The sequence below is a fragment of the Drosophila tropicalis genome, unplaced genomic scaffold, assembly GCF_018151085.1.
Source record: "Drosophila tropicalis isolate 14030-0801.00 unplaced genomic scaffold, ASM1815108v1 contig_593, whole genome shotgun sequence".
Classification (NCBI taxonomy): Eukaryota; Metazoa; Arthropoda; class Insecta; order Diptera; family Drosophilidae; genus Drosophila; species Drosophila tropicalis.
In genome coordinates this window covers 1,059,247-1,083,178 of record NW_027173070.1, presented here as the reverse complement: position 1 = coordinate 1,083,178, position 23,932 = coordinate 1,059,247, and the positions used below count along the sequence as shown (strand labels likewise).

Below are 23,932 nucleotides of genomic sequence, written 5' to 3'. Positions count from 1 at the left end.
TGAAAAGTTTTCTATATTGTATGGCCAGACAGTTGGATCTAACAATCCCATCTCTGTATAGACATTTGTAGGATTTCTATTCCATTTCATACAATAGGTGATAGGTCTTCTTTTCCTTTTTAACTTTGTTGGCCCTTCATTGAATTGGTTTGGCCATTATATTATTTAATTGAGGATAACTCTATTGATTTTTCAGCTTTAGTATATAACTCTGAAGATCAAAGATTGAACAAAGTTTGAAGAAAAATATAGTAATTTATTGAGTCAGAGCTACAAGATCCTTTTCTTGGTGGAAGTTTATGAAAATTCGATTCATAAAACCCTTAAATGTTCGAGAAAACGATTCAATCATTATTCAGAAGGGTTTTGTCTTTCAGATGGTCTAAATTGTTTTTGAATTCGCTACTTTTTCTATGATTAATGCAAAACTTTATCAGGAAACTTCAGAGACAAATATGTATAAGACGACATACACACAAGTTAATATACATATGTATGTATGTACTTATGCATGTATGCACTCATATGTTGCATATATGTCAGTATGTATGTATACCTGGTCTTAAAGGTCGCTGGTCAATCGATTTCCTGGAACATTCAGCCCACGATGCATAATGAGCACACAAATTCAAGGGAATTTCGCCAGCCGACGAAGAATTCATTAAAAGTCGAAACCATCGACGTAGCCCATCGTCTGAATTATGCAAACGTCATTCGGATGCCGTTAATTATGGGTCGCGATCCTCTGTCACTCCATTCACCTGGACTGGACTGGACTCGACTGGACTGCAGTGGACTGGGTGAGTAGGTGTGCCTTGTGCCAAATCATTTTATAAATATTTCGTTTTGACTTATGGAAATATCAAGATGATATTCATACAGACATATATGAATTGCATTTTCAATCAGGGGAAACTCGGCAAGCTTTGAATTGTCATAAATATTGACAGTATTAGTATTAAGATATAAAGAACAAATATTTTCTTACATTTGTCTACATTAGTTTCAAAATTTCTGATCGACACGATGACAACTTCTTTTTGGATTATGCTAATTTTTACCATATTTACGAGTAGTAAGTGAAAACATGTTGATCTACAGAGTTGAAGATTAAGCCCTGCTTTCAGGTGTTAAAGGACAATGCGTTGATTGCAATAAAGCTTGGCAAGTGTTCTGCCAAACCAATTACACGGGATACTTTTGTGAGAATGGTGCCAAGATCCATGAAAAATATCTAACCAAAGGTGAACTCAAAACTAGTACAATCGGCACAGCAATATTTGATGAATGTACGCCATATCCATTCGTTTTGGGTATGTTCTAAAACGAGGACAGTTCTCCACAATTAGCTCATTCCCTTACATTTCGGTCTAGATTACGCCAAAACTTTTTGTTGTTTCTATTCACCATCAGTTGGTTGCCAGGTTGCCGTAAATCCAAACTTATATAACTATGTAGCGTATCCAAATAAATTCTGCAGCAAATGCGAAGCGTACTGTCGTTGCAATGAATCCAATAAAGGATATTCCATAAAGTCCCCGACTAGACGCATGCTCCTAGACTCACTAACAAAACTAATCTTAACCTTGACAATACACTTCATTGTGCAATAAAATCCATTAATAAAACCACAATTTATCTTAGAAGTTTAATAATTTAACTCTAGTTAGTTAAATTGGTGAAATATATTAATATTTAGAAAAGGCATTAAGAGCTAGATCACTAACAGGAGGACTAAAGAGATTGTTTCCCCCTAGGAAAAAGTTACTCTGTAGAGCTACAGTTGTAGATCCTTATAAATATTTAATAAACATTTGAAATCCCTTAAACATGTTTGAACTGTAAACCGTTTCAGTATTGTCATGGCCAAAGTTTGTGTCATTTTTCATTTTCTTTCATTTTCAGATTTCACATGTCATCCTAGATCTCTGCCTTCTGCCTCATGCTCTGGCCAAGAAACGACACTAAATGGCACTACCGTTCGCATAGAGCCTCGCCCCCACCATTCAAGTGATGTCTGCTTTTGAACTATGTACACCGTATACGTTGGCCAAGGACATCTAATGAAATTAAATGTATCAAAGTAGAAGAACTGCGAACTGGGTAAACACACAGAGGAGTGGAATAGAGTGGGTGGGTGCTCGGGGAGGTAGTGGGTACGTATTGAGTGATTGAACAGTTGACTGTCAGAGTCAGGACACTGAGTTTTGGGGCAAGCAATGTACCTACCAACCACTTTGTCTAGGACTAGGTCTACAACTACATAGGTTTCATATACAGCCTCCTCTTGCCTTTTGTAAGTGAGAAAATGTCCCAAGTCAAAGAGAGTGAGTGGGGAAAGGAGGGTGGTAGGTAAGGAGAAGTTGATACGTGACTAGGAACATTATTGTTTGCTTATCTACACTTAATTGCTTCTGGCTACACTTAATAATATGGTCTTCCCAACAAACACACACACACACACACACACATATCCCACTCTTCCATTCCACTTCACTCCATCGCCACTCGCATTCCCCGGGTAGAGGACAGGAGTGGGGCTTCGGTCTTGGTTTTGGTTTGGTTTGGTTTGGTTTTAGTATTGGTCTTCGCGTTGTTTGTTCGGTTTCCCACTTTGCGTTGGTCGTCATCGTCATCGTCTCCATCTCCATCTCCATTTCCAACTCCATCTCCATTCCATCTCCGTCATCGTCGTCGTCGTCATCGTCATTCTTTTGCAGCATTTTCATTCAGCTTGAGATTTGTTGCACCATAAAAAGGGCTTCTCGAGATTCTCTCTCAGTGTTGGCTCTCCACCCCTCTTCTGTTTGCTTTTTTTTGTTTTGTTTTTGTTGCTGTTGTGCTCCATCAGAGCCAGAGCCAGAACCAAAGCCATAGCCATAGCCAGAAACCAATGCCCAGAGAGACGGGGCTATTTGTTTGCTTGGCCCGTTGTCTTGTTTTTCAATTTTGTAGCATGAAAAATTTCATTGGAATTGGTTTTTATTGTGGGGGACCCGGTTGTGATGGATTTTTCGGTAGGTACAAATTGTATGACGCTAATGGAGTATGAGGCACTTTTTTTGTTGTTTATTATGTGTGTGTGTGAGTGTGTGATTGTGTGTAGCTTTATGGCCTGAGAATAGTGCAAGTTGCTGGAGTGGGGAGAGTGTGAGGGAGGTACTTTGATTCAGACAAGGCTCATTAGTTCAAGGGCTGTAAATGTTGAAGTAGTTTACCATCGGATACTATCAAATAAATGTCGAATTAAAGGATGAGGCAATTTAATATCAGAGGAGTAAAAGAATTTGTTATACGACCAATCTGTGAGATAAAAGTCGTAACTTTAAGTGATTCCAATGCCACAAAGGCGCCAGTTCTGCACAGGTGATGTCTTTTTAAGTGATCAATATTTATTTGAGAAGTATGGAGCTATTCTTAAATGGGAAGAGGAGCCCAACTTTTATCCTTATGCCTTAAAAGTCAAAAAATTGTTATCTGGAAAGTTTTCTGTGTGCCACCACCATATCCTTAAGAAAAGGGAGCAAATGTGATCATTGAAATTATTATGTGATAATTGTCAGAAAGAAGTTCCTTGGCACATTGTAATTTATCTTTGAATACTAGAACTAGCCACGCCTTCTTTTCAATATTTTTATGTGACATACTATTGCATTTGGTTAGAAATTGAAGCACATTGCGTGTAATTGTCTTTGCTCCCCTGTGCCATTTGATATTGCCTTATTGCGCCATCAATCTTGAGTGCTAATTGCTACGAATTTTAACTCTCCCTTTGCCCTCCCCTATGCCCATGCCACCACTCCGCTTAACCACAATTCATTCCATGCATTCTGTTCAATTGTTGTTGTTGTTGTCAGCTGGTTTTCGGGATAGAAAAGAGAACAAAAATGAGAAATGGAAAAGTGAAAAGAAAATTCTTCTTCTTCATGCTGGCAATGCAATGTCAATGCATTGAACAACGACAATTGCTAATTTACCATTGGACATTTCGTTCCCGCTCTAGCCATCTCCCCTTTCTAACGGGCTGACTGCAATTAGTGGGCGTGTCTTAGGCCCAGGAAGTGCGTGACTTGCAGACACTCTACATACATACATGTGTGTTTGTGTTAATGTGATGGCGACCTATGGGAAAATCAATGGCAAAACTAGACAAAAGGCAATACCAAAAAGAGAAGAGGGTAGCAGGCATAGGAAAAGGGCGGCGAAGAGAGAGACAGAGAGGGGGAAGGGAGGTGTATATGTCGACTGGTACATGACCAATAATCAGGCTAATAAACATTTCATTCACAGGCCTCATTGAGCGCGAGCCAATCATAACAACATCAACAACAACATTGGCGTCTGCATTATGCCAAATGTTCACAATAGAAGTCAAGAAAACAAAAGCCTATTTGCCTCCAACCTCTCCCCCCCCTCTCCACCCCTCTCAGCCAGCTTCCATTCTCGTCCCCCCATAGCCAATCCCTCTATATCCCTGCAAACATATGGCAAAGCTGTGGGGGCAAAAGACGTCTTCGCCTTCGAGTTCTTTTCGTTTCGCTTTCATTTTCATCGCTTTTGATGGCTGTCATAAGGAGGAAGGCCCCCGAAATAAACCGGAAATTATTGTTTTCGCTTTCTTCTTCCACTATATACAAATAGAAAATAAAAATAACACAAACACACACATACATATATAAAAACTAAACAGTCTAAGATGAAATGGCAGAGAGAGTTATTCCCGCAATCAATTTTACCGTCAATATCTTTCAAATTTAGCCATCGATTTGTGTGAAGTCCAACAGCTATAAACGTATTTGGTTTACATACCTGAAATGAAACAGAAATGGAAAGTACAAATTTTAGTTAGCCATGAAACCATACAAAAATAAGCGACTATTGATAGTAGTAAAAGTAATTGGTTATTAAATTTATATTAAAAGGACTTGCTATCATTGTTTGGAATATTTCTATGGAATTCAATCTGTCAGTTATAATAACAAATTTCCAATTTCTATTCAAATTCAAATATAATGTTGAATTCAATCACTTGGTAAAAATAAATTGATAGAAATATTGATCAAAGCATTCGGTCCATTTCCATACAATATTACAACTCTTTCCACCTGAATAGCCTGAATAGATGAGTTAATGAACCTGTCACTGATAATCAAATACCATTTACTTTGCATTAGTTAAGACAAATAAGCTCACTATAAAGCATACAACTTAACCCCTCACCTCACCCCACCACACCTTAACTGTCTGTTATCACAGTTGAAAAGGTAACCAAAGCTAGACATCTGAATGTTGCAATCAGAACAGAAAGCCAGTACACAATACAATGCGATACAATACAATTTCCCTGCGTTTCTCTCCGCCCCCTCACAGACCAACAACTAAGTATATGTGTGTGTGTATTTACTTTTTTTGGTTGTTAATCCCACGCAATAACCCCAGCGATTAACCGAACCGAAATCAACCGTGCCGCCCTGTAAAATTGCACACGGAAAGAAACTCCAACTCCCCGGCAGCAGATCACAATTGCAGATATTCAAACCGAAAATACAAATGGTAACAAAAGGCCATGACGACGACGACGACGAAATGTGGGTAAAAACAATTCCAATTAAAGCAATAGCAACAACAAAAACCCATGGAGACAAAGCGCAAGGGGGGAGAGTGGGAGTGGAAGTGGAAGTGGCAGGACAAAAAGGTATGAAATAAAGGCAAGCCAAAAAGTCAGTTACACTGCAGCCCTGAGGGCTTCGGTCGAAGCACAAACAGACAACTAAGTACGAAACTGAATAAGTTTATAGATGAGATTAAAGGCAAGTCAAAAGAAAAAGGACAAAAAAACACTGAAGAACTGGTGGAAAGGCAAAAGACGACCTCCAACTTGCATAACGGAAGTGGCAAATGCAATAAAAAGGGCAGAAACCCAACACAACAACTGTCAAAACTCCCACAAAATGGTCCCACAAAAAAAAAAAAATAATAATAATGAAAACCTATTTATACACTGCAAGAAAAATTCGCAAAATAAAATCCACCCTGACGAATAGTGTCCTAAGGGTAGCAAAACTCAATGATGCTTGAGTTGAGGCTGAGGCTAGGGCGTTCTTCTTGGTCATGGCCCTAAACCAATTGAACCCGTTCAATGTTCGCGCTACGGCGGGCGTCACTTCATTTCGTTTCGCTTCGATGTGGCCCGGTCAATCAGTTTACAACAATAACAAATTTTGAAGGGTTAACACGTGGTTCGACGTGGTCCATCCACACACATCAACTTTAACATCGACATTCATTCACGTCCATTTATGTACGTTTCGTACACATATGCGGGTTAGGCATTTGTATATTCAATTAGCCAACGTCGTCGTCGACATTGTCGCTGCTGCTTCCATGTCGAACATATCCGTTAGTTAAAGCGCGTCTGTGTCTGTAAAAAGGGGTTAAAGGGTGAAAATAGGAGTACGAGGGTCATACTCCAACTCGGAGTTGACGTTGGCGATGAAACTGGAGCTGGAGCTACCCACTTGTTTGCATTTCTAATGCAATTTGCGGCTTGCAATGCTTTTGTTACTACTGCTCACTCGCACTCTCTCTCTCTCTCTCTCTCGCTCTTTCTCCGTGTTTGTGGACTCCGAAATTGTGTGGCGTGTCGTGTCCATTAACACCTTGATGGTCATAATACATATTCATTAATTCGCAATACTGAGGGCGATTTGTCCAGCTCACACCCATGTAAATACTATGTAGATTGGATTGGATTGGCTTAGATGGGTGAAGCATGGGTGAGAGAGAGAGCAGGGCACGACATGGTTTAGGTCGATCGACATGCCATGTAGATTGGAGAGAGGTTTAATTAACCTCTTACGGGAAATGTTACAGAGGCACTAAAAAAATTGATGGAGTTAAGGGTCCAATCAACCTAAAAACATCCATATATAGAGCTCTATTAAAGAAACGGAACAAGAGTGGGAGAAGGATATGAAATTTCCTTGTGAAAGGATTAATATAACTCGAAGAACGACTTTTAAACTTTAATTTGAAACTTTAAGTTTTATTTTAGGGGAATGTTATCTTTTAAAGTAAGCTATTTCATTGCTTTAACTCAAAGTATCATAAAAACTGTTGTTTGAAATGAAGGCTTTGTGGTTTAATATATTTTAGAGAATGCGGCATTCCTTAAATTAACGAACTAATTTAGAAAATAACTGTGTTCCTTAAAATCTCAAGGAATGTAAAAACATTTAAAATCTATAAAAATACTAATTGTAACACATTTTAACTCAATAGATCCAATTATCAAGACTTTAGTGTATTCACTTGGACCTCCAATAATGTTAAAAATATATCCTTTTATCGCTGCATTCCACAAATACCGCAGGATATGCTCAAATATCAATTAAAATACAAGTTTGTGAGAAGATAGCACCTTGAAAGGCGACAAAAAACCCCCCAAAACTGATTGACTCATGTTGTAATGTCAACCACAATCCCAAGCCATTTATACTATATATGTGTGTATGTATGTATGGATGTTGCTTGGTATCCTTCGATCAAGCGTAAAACACCTTTTTGTGTCTCTCACACATTAGTTAAAGCTTGCGGCAACAAGAAGACACAAAACAACATACAACAACACAACAAAACACTTAAGCGCAACACTTTTAATTTAACATTGTGTGCTTAGAGACTGGAGGGGAACCGGAACCAAAACCCTTTCGTTTCATTGGGGTTTGCTGGTGGAGAAAGGGAAAGGGAGGGGGCGACAAAAAACTTGAAACTGATGCCCGGCACGTGGACATGACGGAATATATATGTATATGTATAGACAGATAGGGCAGACAACAGACAGACACTGGGCGACTTTGCTTGCCAAAACAAAGGCGAAAATTGGAAATTTTCTGGCTGGTTGTAGTTGGGGGAAGAAAACATATTCCGGACACACAAACACAAGAGAGTGAGAGAGAGAGAGAGAGAGATAGACAGACAACGCACACTATTTAAATGCCATTTGAGTTGAGGGCAACAGAAAAGGGGAAACTTTTTTTGGGCGAGTGGCAGAAGCGCACCCTGAAGCTGGTTCTCTGGTCTTGGTCTTCCTGTTGCTCTGGCTCCGGCTCCGGCTGATGGATGCTGTGTGTGTATGGCGTCGTCGGCACGCGCACAAATTAGTGAGCAGCCAAGCCAGATACAATATGAAAAGCCGAGAGCTCGTGCCAGTGAGTTACAGCAACAGCAACAACAACAACAACAATGGGATTGCGTATAATCAAAATTAACATAACAATGCAGCGGCAACAGCAACAACAACAACTAAAAAACAGCACCAACAACAACTACGCAAAGTGTTTCTGAGTAAAGGAGAGGAAAAAAAAATATAAATGAAAATAAGCATGTATAAAAAGCGGGAGAATTTAAGCCGCACCGAAATGAATTTGTATGGCAAGCAAGCCAAGAGGAGAACTTAAAAAGTTGTTGCCGAAACCATGAGAGTTTAACAATAGAGCCCAAGAAAAACGAACCAAGAAGAGCCCAGGCCGAAGCCAAGGCGCGTCTGTTGCCATAATGAAAGGGTAAGCTGAAATCCGGGTGAGTTGGTGAGTGAGATGAGCCCTCAGCAGGGGATGGGGAAAGGGCGTCGAACAGTGCCCAAGCCATTAAACCGAGCTGAGCTGAAGAACATTGCTTATACGCACACACACACACATTGAGACTGATGGACAAACATAGATACACACACACACATGCAAACAGAGAAAGAGAGGCACTTCGATAAAGAAAATTCCCAGAGGGCACTTAATTTACTGCCTGGCGTTCATTTCATGTTCATTTCCCATGCGTTGCCCCACGCAATACTGCACTCATGCACTGTTGCCGCACTTCATGTTTCATTAGGAAAATTAACATTGAGTGTGCATAGGGATTAACGGCGAGCGAGGGGGTTTCAAAGATCAATTCGAAGATCTTTAACTTTAAGCTAATAATGCCCTTCACAATGATAAGAACGGTATACAAACTAAGATAAGATCTGCCACAATGATAAACTCCGTAGGTTGGTAAGGAAGTATCAAAAAAGTTTGGATAGAACAACATAAGAAACTTATACAACTCCTTTCCTTTTTACCACTCCAAAGGATGCCCGAATAATAAATCCATCTGAGTGAAAACTTCACAATAATTTGCATAAGTAGACATATTAAATTTGCCCCAAGACTCCATTAACGTTCTACTCTTTCGCTGTTTAAACTAATTTGTGCATTGCTTCTTCAACAAATTGATTAATTAACTAACTAATTATTCCCACTTATCAAATTCTGTCTGATTATAGTTATTGAACCGGGTTAATAAAAAACCTATTTTATTTGCAATAAACTCCAAAACCTAATCATAGCTCAAGTTAAACATTTTGATTAGATAAGGGACTTGGACATTCTATCCATTTACATGCATTAGATTTGAAAGCGGGTTCAGAGTGCAGATTGATACCATTTTGATAAAAATTGCACGGCACCCTTATCCTTATCGGTTTTGGTTATTCTGAATTTCTGATCCCTTTGTGTGCTGCAGTTGTGTGTGTGTCAGGCTTCATGCCACGCGTGCCACAAGTTTACCGTTATAATCAACATAATGAGAGTTGAGCATTATGATAATAATAGTGTGCCAAATGTTTGTGTCGTGTCATTTGGTTGGCAATATATAATATTTTCAAGGGGTTGATCACTGACATAGAAAGAGAGATACAGAGAGAGAGAGAGAGAGAGACACATAAGAGGGTTCTATTGAAACTCAGCTTCAGTTTCAGTTGTTTAATTTGGTAAAATATTTGAATTATTTGAAGAATGCATTTCGTTTTGTTCAATTTTAATCTCTTGCTTTTTTTCTCTACTCTCGAGTGCTAGAGTGTTTCAATGGAAGCTTAGAGTACTTCAGTGAAAAAATTGAATAAAAAAGGAGGGAAACGAGGGCGCTTCCCTGACATGAAATGCCAAAAAGTTCTGTGTGAGAGTGTGTGAGGAATTTTGAGTGGCTCAGCGAAAATGGAACATGAAAGGGATGAGAATCGTAAGGATGAGTATAAAGCACTTCGAGTGGCTGTTGATATGAAATATCACAGATAAAAACGTTGAAACTAAAGTCATATGTTCCGAAATTAGAATAGGCTGAAAAACTGCAAAGGGGTTTAGGTTCGGGTCGGGTGAGTGGAAATATAACTCCAAAGTTGAACCTTATCTTTCGCACTCTCTCTCTCTCTCTCTCTCTCTCTCTCTCTCTCTCTCTCTCTCTCTCTCTTTCCCTTTGAACTTTTTCCACCTCAATGCCAGACAGTGCAATGCAGAAGAAGACAAGAAGCCGCTCCAGGGCCTATTCTCCGTTGAAGAGCAAAATCAGAATTCAACTAATTTGCATTTTCGATTTGCATATTTACACACAAAATCCGGCCAGTCAGGCCTATCAACCTACCAAGCGACCTTCCTAGCGACCCACCCGATGCAAATGTTCTGTCATTGAAATTAAATTGATTGCAAATACTGAAGATTGACTTGAAGTGCGCGAAGTGCGGGAGGGTTCGACAGAAGAATGGACGCCATTCGGTGTTTGGCTCTTTGTTGATTTTTGATAACTTCAAGCCTGCCTGCTGCCTGCTGACTGGCTGCCTGCCTACCAAAGGGAAAGTCAAACTCATGGCACATAATTGCAGTTTTGGAAGCGTCAAGGGGTTGCTTAAAAAGTTCAACCCGACACCGTGATAAGAGAGAGGAGAGGGCGAACTGCAATTGTGTGTTTCCAAAATGCCATTAATGAAAATCACAAATACAGCAGCAACCCGCCTCAACCCTCCTCTGGACTTGAACCCTTTGCACTGTGTGGCACATGGCACATGGAAGTGTACTACCCTAATTTGAAATTAAGCAGCAGCAATGAGAAAGGAGGAAGGAGAAGAGCCCTGGGAGCTGGGGGAATTAATTGAAGGCACCTACACCTACACCCGAACCAACATCTAGGTTTGGGGCCTAGGCCAAAAGCAAAAGTTATAACTATTTAATAAACTTTTTTATCCGACTGGCCACTCAAAGTTTTTCCTTCTACCTTTTTTCACTGTTGTTGGCCAAATCAGTTGCGAAACAAGTTTATTGAACAATTTATCAGACGAATGGTTGGATGGATCGATGGTCGAGGTGGGCGTGTGGGTGGGAGTGGTAGGCCACGTCAGGAGAAGATGTCAGAAAAAAAATTGGCAGCACGCGTCTTGAACTGATGTTGATGATGATGAGAATGCCCTGAAGACTTCCTCCCCTCTAGATCTTGGCCTTCCTATATGACACGTGGAGAGGGTGGAGGGTGAGGGTGGATTTGGGTGGACAAGTTTCTTCTCATACTCAACATGCAAAGCTTACAAGGGTGTAGTTGTACTTTGTGATAAAGGGATCCATGGGGTTAAAAACTTGGTAGAAACCAAGGTACGCCCTTGCTTGACTCAACCCCTCACTTTATGTATTTACTTTGCAGGGATTTACTTTTCCTCCACTCTCCCTTACAGCTTCACCAAGATTAAATTCAACTAAACAAATTGGAAAATTTTATAAAAATTGGTTTATGATGCCGACATTTGTATGGCAACGAGCAGGAAATACGAGGGGCAACAAAAACAGATATATGTATATATAAATAGTAGAAGGAAAAGTGCAACGAAGCGTTGAAGTCGACGTCGTCAAGCCAGAATGGGGCGGGTGGCCTGAGGGGGGTGGGAATGTCGAAGCCGTAAGGTGTTAAGGGGTTTTTCATCTTGTTTTTCCTTTTTTTTCTGCTTCCCTTGCTTTCGTTTGTTTCGTTTTGGATCCCAGATCCCGATAAGTTGTTCGGATGGTTTGCCATTGAATTGACATTTCATCGGCGGGGTGGAGAGGCTCGCCCAACAGGTGACAAAAGGCGGCAAGAGGATTTGCCTGGATGATGATGGTGTATTTGTATTTCTGTTGAGTCTTGAAAGTGCCATCAATAACAAGTTGACAGCAAAAATGGCAAAGTGGATGATGCGAGACAAATCAATAAGATGGTGAAATGTGTCAAAAGGATTTCAAAGCAAAATTTCTTGATACACTGCGAGATAGAGAGAAACACACTGAAATGGCAAGTTATTTAGGCAATGAAGTAAAATTAATTTGCCCTATTTTAAAGTTGGTTTAATTCGGACCTGCCTCCTCAAACCATTCATTTGGCCATCTGCACATAAATCCAATTTGAAATCTTTAATTTACAACTGGCAAGCAGCAAGAGGCTGCTCAAGTCCAAAGTCATTAAATTGATAAATAACCAAAAAACTTTACTCATAATCGCCTTGAAACGGCGTCTTACAGTCAAAGACCGAGTAGCAGTTGTTGGTTGGTTGGTTGGTTTGGTTGCTTGGCCTAAGATGTCTTCAAGGAAATTGCCATAAACACAAGCACACACTCACACAGACACATTCCGAGTGAGAGTGGGCCTAGACCGAGTAAAGCCAAACATTTATCAAAGGCAAACCTAGAGAAAGAGAGAGAGAGAGAGAGAGAATGTCTGTCCATTCCTCTCACTGTCTCACACTCTGTTTGTCCGTCACAATGTTTGCTTAAACAATTTGTGGGTGTCCAGGACCTCCTAGGCCGGATGGTGATCCATTTAAATTCCGCACATAAATTACCATAGTCACCCGCTGCCACACCTCACCCTCCTCCCGGAGAACAGCTCTCTCACACATCAGAGTGAACCATATGTTGTTTGGACTTGGGGCCACCTTTTTTTCGTGTCGCATCATTGAGTCAAGCTTTGAACTGACTGACTGAAACTGAATTGGACGACATATTGATGTATTGGCTGTGTGCATTGAATGATTGTCAATAGCCAGCTAGCAGGGCAAATCATGTCAACGCGCAAAAATGTTACTAATATCAACCACCCCACCCGCCGCCCCCACTTCCATTTACCCAGAGACAACCTGAATCCATCCTCCTCACACCCCATTTCAGTTTTGGTTTCATTACTTTAAATGCTTTACACGTACACCATTTAGGCAGGCCATCGAAACAGGCTGACATGAAGCGACACTTTGTCTAGGGTGTTTGGCTCTGTGTTTTTTTGTGTTTCTGTTCCTGCATTTATATTTTTTTTTGTCCACGAGATGAGATTTCGAGGGCTGAAACATTTTATTGACGACGACGAAGGGAACGCTGAGGATGTCGCACGGTAAACGCATTTTGCACGCAATTCAATCTATTTTTGCTTTTCATTTACAATCTTTTTGTTATGGACTTGCCCTCGAATTCGAAATGGATGTTGTTGGTCTCTTACTTGTTTTGCGATAGAGAATTGCATTGGCCACATATTGTTTTTATGTATTGCACAGATGGGAGCAATCAGCATAAAAAAGAACTCTAAAGGTCTTTCCAAAAAAAAAAGACAAGAGGAAAAGCAGTTGAAAGAAGTTCATTTCTTGTGGTCATGAAATTGACTTGAACCAGTTGTGAATCATACACACTGAAATATTAGTGCAATCCGCAAGTGACCCTCAGATTTTCCACAGCGTTTCATTAGTGGGAAGAGGGTATTACTTCCTGCATTCTTCTCTCTCTCCTTCACTTTGTCACGGAAGCATATAAAAAATTGCTGTTAATTGATAATTATTTAATTTAAGCCTAAAAATGTACTACATATAGAAGAAAATAACCCCTGTGCTTTTATGCTGCATGTGGTTACGTGACGCCGTTTCCGCTACTCAATCCATTTTATTGCCCTGCAGAGCTAACAAAAATATATTAAGAAGTTTGCAAACGACCATACAAAGAGCATATACATTCGTGATCAGCATGACGTCGTAAGTTGATATAGCCCAAATGTGTTGGCTCCTCTGTGCTTGTATTTTCTGCTTCTGATGTAACGAGCGCTGTGTGTAAGTGGAGATCGGTAGATAACGCAGACTTTTTGCAGTAATTCTATATTTGTTCAAATGTTTAAGAAGAATACAAGAATTCTTGATGAACACTCTAAGGCATGTTTAAGGCATGACCAATTGAAGGAAAATTACTTATATAAAGTAAGGTACAACCATAGAAGACAAGCAGAAGAAGTTTCCCGACCCTATTTCCCTAAGGAGTTCGTTGTAAAAACTCATTATTTCCATTTAACATTCGACATGAAGGGACATTTAAATTAACAACATTGTTGTTAGAATTCTCGGCTGATTTTAATAATCATTAATGTCTTTAATATAACAACTATTTAAAGTGTATTAGAACAACGACTTGCCACAAAAACCATGGGGGAGCTACTAGTTGTAACAAAACATAATTTTGTGTTTGTTTACCTGCATGTTAAATTTTTATATGGTCTGCCACTAAAGAGAGGCAATTTTTAGCAAAATACTTTCTCCTAATGACCTGAAACATCTTAAATGGGACTGCCTCAAGCATGCCACATGCCACTTGAAGGCCAAAAACAAGACTTTTCGGGTAACTACAAATACACGGAACAAGAAACGAGAGAAAAAAAAAAAAAAAAACAAGAAAACTATAAAAAAAGTGTTACATGGACAATTAAGTTTTTATGTAGCATTTGGCTCTAGGTGGCGCTAGTGTGCAAAACAAGTAAACAACACAAAACACGAGCACAGATGAACGGGAAATCAGGAGTCAGCAAGGGGCAAAAAGAGTCAGAGTTAGAGTCAGTTATGTGGCGCCAGACGTAAAAAGCAGACACACACGCACACACACTCACACAGAGTGGGTGAGGTGGGTGATGTGGTGTAATGGGTTTGCTGTGGGGTTGGGTTGGCTATGGTTTTGCGATGGCAAAAGCTGGAACACATTCTCAGCCAAGCGCATAAAAATTCATGTGAGCAACTCGTTCGTGTGTGTGTGTTGGTGTGGGTGGGTGAGTGTATACGTGTCTGCAAATGTATTTAAATACATTTTAATTAGTATTTATTGTATTTTTTCCAAGTTCAACTTCCACTCCTCCACCCTAGCACCACGTGCACCCCTCTAATGCCACATTTAGCACTTAACACTTGCCAAATTAGACATGCAACAATAACGAAAGCAACAGCACGACGGATTCCAGTCAAAGGGGTTAAGTTAATCAAAAACTGTTGCCACTGCCTTCACCTATGGGGCACACACACAGAGAGAGAGTGTGAGAGAAGCCGTAAGCCGTCACTATTTCACCCCCACTACTCCTCCCCCACTACTAACTGCTCTCGCGCAAGCCGGCAATCTCAATCACTGTCTTTCTTTTTGCCTATTTCGGCAAAGCAATTAACTACGCTTTGATTAACACTCCACGTCCACGACGACGACGACAACGACAACAGCGGCTGTTGACAATGACGACGACAGCTGCCGCCCACCAACAGCAACAACAACAACAACAGCTCCTCCCCGAGGCTACCCCCTTGCATCAACGTTTCTACGTTGTCCCAATGTTGTCGCAACGGACGCCACACGCTACTCATTGCTTAGGCAGTGTCTGTTAGCTAACAGCTGTCAATTACAGCCGCCAGCTTAGCCGTGCGCCACTGCTGTTAAGGTAATGAACGAGCGAACGCAATGCATCCTGCAGGATCTACACTAAGAGAAAATTATAGATCTACAAGTTGCCGTTAGATGCTATGTCAGCTCTGTGTAAATGTCCCTATTTCTATAATGGAACCTATAGGATATACATACACTGAAGGCAACAACAATATATGCCACACGGTATAGATACACCTCGAGAATGGTGTTTCCAAAACAGTTTTCCCCAAGTTTTTCATGAACGTTTTGTTTCCTTTCAGTGTACTAGGCAGTTCTCTACTGACCACTGGTCTGTAATTAAAGTGCAGTTCAAGCTTTTGGGCTTATTGCTAGTTCGTGCTACGTACTTGGGGGGCTACCACTGGTGGTTGCTTGCCATCTTTCTCACACTCGCACTGTCTCACTGTATTTACGGGTTTCAGTTTTTCTCATTCTAACGGATATGTCACGTTAGGCTGTGCACTGTAATAAGTTATGACACTTTTAGCGCCCACTGTGCGTGGGTTGAATGTATGTATGTATGTAGTTCGCTTTGTACATGGTATATTGGGTTAGAATGTTCGTGTTAACAACCACCCCTTTCATTCTTCTTCTTTTCCGTTTTTTGTTTTTGGCTTTTTCTGGCCACAAGAAGTTCATTGAAGCGCATAATCGCATGTTAAATGTGTTGTAATTAAAATATTAATTTCTTCTTCGCTTGAGTCTTTGGCTTGTAAGTACGGTTTGTCGTTACTTGGTAGTTAGTCTTCCCATCATTAACATCATCATTATCACAATATACATCATCATCATTATGAAAGTCGTCGTCGTCGTCATCGTCTGCTGCTTTGCGGTTTTTGGCTGATGTGTAATTATAGTTTTTGGTTGGTTTCGGTTTTTTGTTCTTTTTTTGAGAGAGAGGGAATATTGTGCATATATGAAGAGAAAGGAGCATAAATAACTTTTATCACGGGTTGCAACTAAAAGTCGGAGTAATAGGGAAAAAGGAACAAAACGTATGAGTTTCATAAATACTACATAAAACTTACAAATAGTTAAACAAGTGTGCAGTTATGTGGGCAATAGAAAAACATTATGGCGAAGACTTCAATTAAAACCTTAGAGTTAACAAGAGAAGTTATTTTACTTCTGCGAGACTTTAAATAAATGAAATTAAAGGAATATGACTTTATGAAGTTAGTACTTAACATAAAGCAGATAAACCTGTGTATATTCGACTGATAACCGAAATCTAAGCCCTAATATGAGCCCAAACTTAAGCTGGTACCTCTTGGATAGATAAAGATAAAGGTGACTTTTCGGTTAAAGACAGCACCAGATTCGGGCTTAAGAAACTAATCGGTTAGGAACGAAAATTTCACTGGTTTCGATTGGTCACATACTCCTCTTAAAGATCGTATAGCAATGAGTCAAATGTGTTCTATTTCTAATACATTTTGCTTTAACTTTCTCGTCCTTTCATTCGTTCATACGTTACGGTAATTTCACATTTTTCATTAAAATTATACACATCGTAATTCAATTTAAGTGAATGAAATTAAAAACTCACTTATTAGAAGGCAAAAAAAAAGGAAATAAAAAACCTTCTCAGTTTTGTAAATGGCCAACCACCCAGAAATATCAAAAACATGAAATATATAGAAAATTGTGGTGTTGTAATCGGATATAAGACTTGCTCCCCAGAGATCACAGTACCCCTCCCACACCTTCGCCCTTGGGAAAAAGTGAGCCAAAAAAACTGTTAAAAAATAAAAGGGGCGTGCTAAAGACAAAGCTAAAAGCTAAAGTAAAAACCTTTTGAAACGACCCCAAGGCTTGGACCACACATAGACCCCTTGGTTACTTGGTAACTAAGCCATCATGCATAGAATTTCACATTTGATTTATAAAACAAAAAACACAAAAAACAAAAAAATATAAAATGAAAAGCAAGACAAAAATTTTTTGGTCTGTGTTCGAACCCCAAACAGGTCCCCAAGTGACATTTGCAGCGTTATAAACAAAAAATTAAGCGCATACGTGAGTTGCATGCGGAAGACTAGAAGGAGACCGACCGACCGACCAGCAGCTCCATATCCCGGCTCTCCTGGCTTCCTATGTGCTCCTGATGCGTGCGGTTCTGTTGTCAGACTGTCTGGTTGGGTCTTTCCTCTATGCGTTCCACGTTCCTTCGTTGTTGTTTTTTGCTCATTATGTGCATAGCAGTTTTATTATAAGAGTACAAACATACATAGACATTCGTATAGATGGATAAAAAAATGTCTTGCCATGGCATAAAAACTACCCTCATGTTATTTGTTATTAAACGGGTCCCAGGCCTGGATTGGCGAGCGGGACCTTCAGTCCATCGTCTGGGATGGCAAGGCGTCTCGCCGACCAGTCAGTCGTGCGTTTCAGGCACGGGGCAGGCATTTTGTAATCGAGACTGACCACAATTATATTTATACATACATTCCACATATACATATGTATATATACCCGAGAATATTTCACCTGTTACGAATGGGCGACGAAGAACCACAGACCCAATGCTCATTAGCGGCATTGATGTTGCAGGAGCACCCCCGAGAGAGAGAGAGAGAGGGTTACCCAAGTCCTTAGCCAAGTCAAAGTGTCAAATGGGTAGGAAGTGACACATCAACACCTGCAGAAATTCTTTATAAATTCTCGCAGTGTTCCCATTTTTTGCATCCGCACTATTTCCCCCCCAACCACCACAGTATAACTTCATTCCTCTCTAATTGTCCAACCAAAATTGTATTTGAATTCAATTTCTGATTCTTATCGGGCCGCAGGACTAAAGGATCTCAGTTGGTTGCCCGGCCAACCCTCCTTGATGACAGAAGAGAAAAAGAAAAGAAAAAATCTATTTTCATTACATTTTCTAGTTGATTCCCTTCCCCCCGCTGGCAAATGGTTTTCGTTTCACTCGTCGACTTGCGGCTGATAAGCCGCCGCCACCCAAAACCCAAAACCCAAGGCATAGATCAAATAGAAATAACCGTACAAGTAAACCAACTAAACGGAATCCGCCAACAAAGACCTAGGCCAGCAGCCGCCTTATGGACTCGTTTCGATTTCGCAAGCACGTGACCAAATTATTTCTCCCCCTGTCCCGCTTTGTCGAACCCCTCTATTCAATCTTATGTCCTACATGTGTGAGTGTGCCGCACTTTGATAGAGGAATAGATAGAAACATTGATGTCGATGGATGGATAGATGGATGAATATATGTATGTGTGTGGGGATAGTTGATATTTTTATGGTTTGTGTTGATGTCGTGGTCCATTGGTGGGACTTAAGGACAATTAGCATTTACGGGGTTCATCTTTCGAATCTATTGAACAAATCCTTGAGGTTGATGCTGAGAGTTATGTAAATGTGTGTCTCCGTTGTTGTCGGTCTATGAATTATGTTAATAGGAAATTTGTCACTATTGTCTTTTGGCCGGGGGAATCTGTTTACCTGACAAGTTTTTCTAGTCTAATGAATATAAATGCCTTTATGGCAGCAAATATGATTTAATGAATCCCAATAGGGAGAGAATGAGAGGGGTTGATAATAAAAAGGGTTTAATGGAAACAAGTTTTGTCACGGTTTAAACTTTATAACTAATGAAATTTCATTTTAAATCTCTTTGGGTCGATCTGGGTCAGGACATGTCTGAAAGGATTTAAATTTCTATTGGTTTTTATAATATTATGTTTTGGTTTATTCAGTTAATGCTTCTCCAAGAATAACAAACTGTTGTCCTTAACTAAATGTAATTAGAGACTTTAAAAGATGATATCAAAATAAAACCAAATAGAAAGAAAGACAGCCATGCTTGTTAGTAAGATTGATAGCAGAAACATTTCATCTAAGGTTCTTTTAACTATATCCTCACATTCTTTCAGCTTATTTTCATAATACTTCAAAGGAAAAAGGGAGGAGAAGGATAAATAAAGGATTTATATGCTGATCTACAAATAACTGACAGTTGGCCAGATCATCATTTGAGACCCAGACAAGTAATTAGAAACGTCTGTAATGACCCGCAGAGCGTTAGTTCCTTCAGATTTCAGATCCCAGGCAAACAACTAATCCTTTCCTAAGTACATTTCAAAAATGTGCCACATGCTGTGAACGAAATGCAACATTTGTGTTCAAGGACACCCCCAAAGAAAGAAAAAAATAGGACGAATGCACAAAGGAACAGTTGCGTTACCACTACTACTACTACAATCATTTCCGAATGGTGGTGACTGGTGACTGATGCATTAGAAACAGAGAAGGAGACAGCAGGAGACAGTAGACGGAGATGGAGGGTGTTTCCAGTGTCCAAACAATAATTCAAAATAATTTGAGCAAACAATTCAAGTGGCTTTGCGTTTTCCCGACACGTGTACACAACTCTCTGAAAGAGAAAGAGAGATGAACCAGCTGATTCAGTCGCCTTACCTGAAATGAAATTAAGCAGAAGAGAAGAAAGATTTTCAAATTAAATTTTCCAAAAATGGGAAAAAATGTAGATTTAATGGCTTGGCCATATGCTGGCGGTGAACCTGGGCCAATTAGAAATCATAAATCTCAAACATAAAAATATTTTTACAGCCACAAATTGCAGGAAGCATAGGAAAAAATATCGCCGGGTATATTGTATACAGAGATTACTAACATAAAAACGAATGTTTCTTTTTTTCGCTTCTGCGACAATTAAAAAAGGGAACAATCAAATTGTGTCCATTCCATTTTGGGTGTTTTTTTGTTGGCTTTTGTTTTGGGTTTGGTCTGTTGTTACGTTTGCCAAGCTCTTAATCAACGGATCGCTTCTCATCCCGTGAAAATGAACGAATTTGGTAGCAAAACAAGCGAAAAACGGCGCACAAATAAAAATGTAAATATTAATAAGCGTCAATATGCGTTCAAGCGAATCGAAATGGAGTTGGAGTCGTTCGGTGTCGGATCTAGAGTCGGAGATGTCGACGTAGACAGAGAGCTAGGCAAACAAACAAACACAGAGCCGCACACAGAGAGACAGGGAGCCAAAAAACACTAAGGACACAATCAGGCGGCAGTCAGGACGCCCTGGACGCCCACTACTCAAACCCAGGAAAATGAAAAGAGAAATAAAAATACTCCTAAAGCAGACGCCGCCCTGGGCGCTGCAGGCTCAAACGCAAACCAAAACCCAAACGCAAACCGTAAACCCAAACCCAAAAACCGAAACCCAACAACCGAGCGCCGTCATCGATGTCGTCGTCGTCCCGGTCCTCCCACTCATTCTACTCGTCGTTGTCGTCGTTTACCACTCGGCGGCGGACGCACTGCGGCGAGCAGCGAAACGCTAATGTGAGACTAAACACGAGCCCAGAGACCGAAACCGATTTCCGACAAAAGGGGCCAATGGGTTTTTCGTAAATGCTTACTGTGGCTTAGACTAAGTAAAACAATGGAATACTCTTTATAAATATTAAAAGAAACAATTTAACAATTTGTTTCAAAAAGTTCTTGCACTTTTTACAGAAGAGAGTCCTTCAACGTTAAAATAGTTGAACAATTTTGAAAATCATCTTTTAAACAGTAATTGTCTGTGATTTTTATGACACTTTGTTCCACTGTGACTCACATCCCCGGTTTCTTTTTTTTTTTGGGAAAGCAACAAAGGCTTCCTCCTGAGCCTTTGCCCGGTTTGCCAGCGCCCTTCACACGTATACACTGCAGTAGCAGCGGCACCACCATCGCCACCACCACCACTATCACCATTCGCACCCCACCAAACGTTCCTCCCATCATCGTCATCATATCAACATCAAGTCATGGACTTTTGTGAAATGGAACTTTCAACACCGGAAGCAGCGTGTTGCATGTATTTATGTAGATATTAGAGCAGCGGCTAGCCCACTAACCCCCCGTCACTTTATCCCATACCCCGTAACCCCTCTCTTTCTGCCGAACCCCTCGCCATTTATTCCTCTTATCCGTTCCCCGTCTACACAGTGTCCCTGTCTCGTTCTCTCTGTGTATACCGAGACGAACCGAGCCTTATGGCACACACCACACACAGAAACCGTGGGGGAAATTCAATGTTGTTGTTGTTTTTCTTTTTATTTTTTTATAAGCGCGACTATAAACCAGATTTGGCAGGGCTCTTTACCCCTAACCTACATGGCAATATCGACACTGGTCGTCGTCGAGATGGTCGATGGGAGGGAGTTGGACGGGAAAAAAGGACGAGAGAGCCAGTCAAATTACGGTCCGTGTTTGTGTGTGCCCCACGGTGAAATATGCACAGCAAAAAAGGAGAAGAAGGAAGAAGCAATTTTTTGAATGAAATTATGCATTCATAACCATTCGACGAGAGCCACAAAAGGACGATGCTTAAAGTCCTTCTGCCAAGAAGATGGAAGAATAAGGAAAGTCGACAAGCTGGAACAGGTGACGTGAGCTAGGTTCTTTCGGTTTTCGTAAATGTATATAAGGTTTCCGTGTGTGATGGATTGACAAAGTACAAGATGTTACATATGTTTGCATTAGATGGCAGCAGCTCGCTGCCCCTTAGTCCTTGTCCCGAAACTGTTCTTCTGTTTATTTTAAAAACTAGTAAGCTAAACAAATATAAACAGTTGGAAAAAAGGGAAAGGCTTGATTAAAGAGATTGAACTGTAGTGACTTTCTGGGCAGACAAACATACGTAGGGACTCTGAAGTCCTTTGGACAAACATAGTTGAGAGGTACTTTCCCTCTGCTCTCTCTCTCTCCATACTGTTGGGTCAGCAAAAGAAAGAAAACGGATTTCCTCAGTCAATGGTTAGCAACCCTCTTATGAATATACAGTTAGCTCGTGCCACCCTTAAGCCTTAAGCCAAAATCAAATGCAATGCATGCAACCCTATCAAAGGATTATGTGTAGTAAAAACCCAGGCTCGTTTGGAAGGAAGGTCGTAACAAGTTGTTATTGTTTGTTGTTGGATGTTTTTTAAATTAAAAAAATGTCACGCGGACTTACAGTGCGCCTTTAAAAATCCCCTACCCCCTATACCCTACCCCTTGCCAGGCCTTGCGACTGTGCCTCTGCAGGCGGCAATCGGTTGCGGCACATGCATCAGCAACATCAATGAAATATGTAAGCCTTTTGACTCGACGGCTACTGTCCGAGCAAGGGCGTCCCTTGACCACTCGCCACATGCAGCAAACCTGTTTGATCGAAACTTGTTCTCAAGGGTTTTCTCTGACCAGAGTTGACCATCGTTGACCATGTGCCGAAACAACAAAGGGAAAACGGAATGTTGAGATAGGGGCAAAAATCTCAATGTATGTATATGAACCGCTCGCTCGTTTGGACGTTGTGTCGCGTGTTCCCCCTTTTTGTATTTTTTCAGACTTTTGTTGTTAGGGGTGTGGAGACTGTCGAACGGTAAACGGTTTGAACGATAACATCTGCGGCGGTACAGAGTTGCGATTTTCTCATTCTCGTTCCCGTTCTCTTTCTCACTGATGAACCATTGTGAGGGGTTGTTGCTCATTGCATAATTATGCCATTGTCCAATGAAGTTCGTAATGCTGCCGATATAATCTAATTTGTGTGGACTACCAAGAAGTGGGGTACAAATTGGGGTAGTTTTATTTTTTTTTTTGAGAGGTCCTTTGGGGGAATGAGGGGTTTACCTCTAACATTTGACCTAATGACCCAGAATTTTGGAGCCAAATAGAAAACAACATTTTTGGCAGCATAAAATACATCAACACACACACATTTAGTTGCTTATCAGGCTAAAGGATTACCATGAAGGCATCTTCCTGCCAACTGGCATGCTAATGCTCTGCGGTATCTTCCACTAGCTTCAGGTGTTCAAGATGCTGACGTTGGAGATGGGTAATAAAACATCGCCAAAGGTAGCAAATACCATAAAATCCTTGGCATAAAGCGCACTTCATAACTCATTTGTTGCAGGCAGGAAAATCACCACCCCACCACATACACACACACACACACAAATAGCTATCCACCCAAAACTGACGACACTTGCGACACTCCAGTCTCTGCCCCGCCCCTGGACACACCCCACGACATTTCAAAAGAGATATTACCCAATCCAAAGAGGCAACGTTGTCTGTTTGTCGTCATGTGTAATGGCAACGATTTTCACTCTTTTGTATTTGATTTTCGAAATTGTAATGCAGCAGAGTTTCAGCTTTAGTTTCGGTTTCGGTATTGGTATCAGTATTTTTGGGGAGGTGTGACGAATGCGATACATTTGTCAAATTAGCTAGGGCAGATAAGAATGAAAAAAGCATTGAGCAAGGGCGATAGAGGGGAGCCACACTAGAGTAATCCACTTCACCGCCAATTACAAATATTTATAGCTTTTTTTGCACTACGTGAGAAGATTAGACTCCAAACGTGTTGTGATAAGAGA

At 40.5% G+C, this 23,932-nt stretch overlaps 1 protein-coding gene and 1 long non-coding RNA gene across 3 annotated transcripts in view; one reads left to right on the top strand and one right to left on the bottom strand.

The window, feature by feature from the left end:
* jing (AE binding protein 2 jing) overlaps positions 1–23,932 on the bottom strand; it is a 152,177-nt gene that overhangs the window by 21,463 nt on the left and 106,782 nt on the right. The window lies entirely within an intron of this gene.
* Positions 1,240–19,465, top strand: LOC137577815 (uncharacterized). Its single transcript, XR_011032487.1, has 3 exons — positions 1,240–1,313; positions 1,906–2,156; positions 19,430–19,465. It is a non-coding gene; the product is annotated as an uncharacterized lncRNA (long non-coding RNA).